Genomic DNA, 5,051 nt, shown 5'->3' with positions numbered 1-5,051 from the left:
TTTTGGCACGCATGTTCTCAGATAAACATAATTTTTCCAGATGATTCCAAATATCAGAGTACAATAGGCTTTCAGAAATAAAGTCTTCTTTCTTACCACTACGAACAACATGAAGTGTTTGTCTAAAGTCTCCTCCGAAAACTACGACTTTCCCACCAAAGAGTATATTTGTATCCATGAGATCTTTTAAAAGTGTATCAAAAGATTCAATCAATTTTTTTTAGCCATTGAGACTTCATCCCAAACAATTAACTTTGAATCTCGAATAAGAGATGCTAATGAACTTTGTTTACTAATATTGCAAGTGAAATTTTCATCAATGTCAATGGGAATTTTAAAACATGAATGAGCAGTCCTTCCCCAGGAAGAATTGAAGCGGCGACACCAGAACTTGCAGTTGCTAAAGCTATAAATCCTTTTGTTCTTACAGTAGCTAACAACGCTCGATATAGGAAAGTTTTTCCAGTTCCACCAGGACCGTCAATGAAGAAGGCTCCTGGTTTATTAGAGAAGATTCTATCAAGAATTATATTGTATGCTTTTTTTTGTTCAGTATTTAATTTTCTTTGTAATAGTGCATCTTCTTCACTAACTATTATATTTTTTTCAAAATGAACATCTTTTGCCTCCGTTATTTTTCTTGAAGGTGTAATATTCTCAGTAATAAATTTGAATTGATTTATGTTATGCCCCATTGAAAATAAAATTTCGTTGATGTGATTTAAAACTGAATACTGGATATCTTTTGTTTTTCATATTTGGAATTTTTCTAAAATCTTCTGACATAGAATCTTCAAACTTTTCCCAAAGTTCTTTTGTATTAGCAGGACTGCAGTAAACTAATAATGTCGCAAATAAGCGTCTCAAACTGCAAGGCATTTGATAGGTCATTGCTTCAGACATACACTCAATTAAACTGTTATCAGAATGTAATAAGCCCCTTTTTTTCCGCAGCTTCTCTAAATGTACTGCAACATTTCTCATTCACTTTAAGAAGATCTTCATATGATTTGGGTCCTCTTACGTTCATTAGAAGTAATGTAAGATAATATTTTTCTCCTTCTGTCGGATGACATGTTACAATACGTCCAATAGCTGGACGTTGTTTTGGACGTGACCACATTTTGTCAGTTGATGACCACACAAAATATTCAGGAAACTCTTTATACAGTAAATTGAGATTTATAGCATCTTTGTTAGTCCTGTACATTGTAAAAAATTCAGTTAACATTGTTTTGTTAACCATTGGATTGTTTATTATTTGATTCACACTTTGGTTACTTTTGAAAGATATAATTGTTGTCCTTCAAGATGTAGCTGAAGTTGACAAACAGTTGGAGCCATTTCACTTATGGAAAATCTAAACAAACGCCATGCGGCCTCTGGTGGGGAAACCCATCTTGCGGATTGGTATTCTTTAATTTCATTTATTTCTACATTTGTACCATTACCATACACAGAAAAAATAATTTTGTCATGTCCTTTACAAATATATTTGTAAATATATTTGACAACTTTTATATCAGAACATATTTCAACATTGATATGACAATTGAACTTACAGAGTAAATATGGATTGTATGGAACAACCCAAGAATTATCAATTTTGCGTCCTTTAACTTCGACTGGTGTAATTTTTCGTCTTCGGTAAAATGGATATAAGTTTTTTCCCTTTGTTGTTTGTTCAATAATTTCTTTTGGATATTCTTTTCCATGAAAGAATTTGTAGGATTTAAATAGCCACAAGGTCCATGAATCATGTGTTTAATTACAAGTTTATATAGATCAGGGTCTGTGTTGCGATCAGGTAATTCAGCACGAACAATTTTATCATAAGCTTGTGGAGTGAGTAATTTGTATCTATCTTTGAGTATAATAAGGAAATGAACATGTGGAAGACGACGTTTCTGAAACTCGATAGTATACATAAAAGCTGCAACCTTTCCAAAAATATTCTTTTTCTTAATATCTGCTTTAAGTTCTTCTACTTTTGCTCTAAATACTCTACCTATTAAATCGGGTCTATTTTGGACCTCATCTGTTGGCAATAAATGTTCTTGTATTTCAGGCCAAGAAGGATTGCAAGTCATTGTTAAAAGTATGTCGGGCTTTCCAAAACGTTATACCAATACAATAGCATCCATATATCTTCGACGCATGTCTCTTGGACCTCCTATAAAACTACCAGGAAGAAATATTTTTTTTCCAATATTTGAAGCATCTCTTTCTCCTTGTCTTAAAAGATCAATAATCCCTTGTAGTACTTCAACTCTAAATAAATCTCGATTAAATAAAATAAAATCTAATCTTTGTGTCTCAAGTTTTATATATTGGTCAACAATATACTATTGAAATACCCTCTGTAAAGTTTCATTCGGTTAATTGTCTCTTGTTTGAATTTTGTAACAATAATATTCACGACAAGAAACTGTTTATCTTTTCTTTTTTCCTTTTGATACAACTTCAGATTCCATATCAAGCAGCCCATCGATTGAAGTCATGTTCCTTATACTTGGCAGTTGTTCACATTCACAGTATACTTGGTAATTTGAATAATTATATGTTTTTTAAATTTTTTTAATACCACAATGTCATCCATTTTGACCATATGGGAATAACAATGGGTATTGTAATGGATCATAATATCCATAATAATAATTTACCAACTGGCTTCTATTGCTGTGAGTGTATATTCGAATATGTGGTGTGGAAATTCTGTCATTTGTTTGGTCTTCTATCCATATTATTGCACCAACTTTAGATGCAGTTGGTAAATTATATGTTCGTTGGTCTAAGCTAGAATTTGATTTAAGTGCAATGTAAAATTCAGATAAATTTGGAACATCTCTTAATGATCTCAGAAAAGAGGAATAAGGATTGACCTTTAGTATATCCATGAGTTTCTTGATAACTGTTTCATTAATTTTATCCGATAAGGCCATTCGATTTGTTAGCTCATTTTCATTGTCGTAGAAATATAACTGTAAAAATTTTCCTGTTGCTCTTGAAGGTACCAAATCATCGATGAAGTGGTACATTTGTCCCTGAACTCTAAATGTATAGATGCCACGATTTCTTTTTGCTAATTCTCGATCATAATTTACTTCAAGTGAAGTAAATGCAAACATATTATTGTAGGTTCTACTATAAGTGCGAAAATATCTAGATTCATCAGTGTCACCTAAAAACAAATTTCGTAACTCTTCAGGCATTTGATGTGAGATCAATTTAATTGATCCATTATCACAACAAAAAGTTAGTGGTTCATATTGAAATCGTTTTGCTCCACAAAATTTACAATTTGGAATTTTCTTTAAATGTATGTAACTTTTTGGCATTAGATTATCATTTTGTAAATTGACTTCTAAATTTTTTCTACCTGTACATGGTAAATAACAATTATGTCACATATAGAAGTATTAATATATAAATTATTACTTTAGTAGATAGATACATACCTCTCTTTGAAGTAACTCTGGAAGTTAAAGTGTTTGCCGTAGCATCATCATCATATGTACCTGATGTTGATCCTGGTATTGGAATAGCCAATGTTTACATATGATTAAATAATTAGAAAAGTAATAATGTTGGAATATTTAAAGTAATATTTATGGACTGACCTATTTCAAAGATAGAGAAATAATCAAGTATACGTTTTCCTCTGTTCGAAGCAAGTAACGTATTTGTAGCTACAGAAACGTGACCTATATGCGAAATAACTTCAATGAGAGTAGATTAATTTTAACATGTATGTATGACAAAAATTATAATTTATACAAAAATATTTCATAAAAGGAAGATATCAATACAATTTACTAACCTTCTTGAAGGTGCGACAAAGGATTGGTAATTGTAAGACCGCTTCGCTTTTGAGGTCGGATATCAACTTCCAGAGATGAGACTGTATTACTTGAATGTTGAAGGACTCTTTGTTTTTTCAATTCTTTTATCTCGCAGTTGGGACAAAAATAATTGTTTTCTCTCAGGTGACATTTGCGCATTTTGGTTGTGTATTTAGTCTTTTTTGGTGAATGAAGACCAATTTAGTCTCCATTTCTAATGGCACTGCAAAAATCACTTAATTGCACTTCATACACAAAACATTTTTAATCACAATGTGCCTAATTATACTATCTCCAAATTACCCGGTAATTGAGTATTGAGATTACTTTACGTAGTTATAACTACAACTTTATCGATGCATAACATATATGGTAAATGATGTACTTTTGTGCAGGATCAAGTTCATATAATGACTTTTACTACTGCCGCACTATGCACTTCTAATATGTTTCATCGTATGCTTGATTTCAACAGGTTTACAACAACATTCTAATTCATCAGTCAACAACTCAGAAGGTACACTGTTTACTTCTCCTAGACATTACCACTCAACAACATACCACTCAAAATAGCAGTTGCTAATAATATCCATCGCAGTTAAACTTGATGCGCTCACAGATCAAATTATTTTAAGAGATGATAGGCAAAGGAGGTGATGACATTACATAAAAATTGTGGACACATACACCGCAGAACTGTACCATGCCTTGAGAACTTAATTAATGGTATGAAGGCTTTCTTGGGAGTTCTTCTTTTACTTAGTTTAGCAGGCAACAGTTACCACCAAAATAATCAATCATTCAGATGTTTGGAAGACAACACAAACTGAAACGCATTGTCTTCACAATAATTCAAATCTCAATTATGCCAGCGAAACAACAGCGTCTACTGGACCCAACGCTATTCGGAACAGGTATTTAAGCAGTTTCATTTTATTTTGACTGTTAAAGGAATCAACTTTTGGCACGTAAAGCAGCTAGTACAATATCTCTTACACTCTCCCTTAAAGATTGTGCTATCTAGCGGTTATCATAGACCTAGCCCTTTTGGCCTTCCTGATCAAGTTGCTGGGTTTTTTCCGTTTTATCTAATAACACGTACACACAAGACATGTTTGATAGCTGAGGGCATGTTGTTCAGTTGTTCATCATCACCTAAATCATGCTCAACATAATTCACATGTTTCCACAAAGAAGTACATTAACATT

Source organism: Nicotiana sylvestris, chromosome 4, assembly GCF_000393655.2.
Source record: "Nicotiana sylvestris chromosome 4, ASM39365v2, whole genome shotgun sequence".
Lineage (NCBI taxonomy): Eukaryota > Viridiplantae > Streptophyta > Magnoliopsida > Solanales > Solanaceae > Nicotiana > Nicotiana sylvestris.
Note: the sequence above shows the minus strand (reverse complement) of the source record.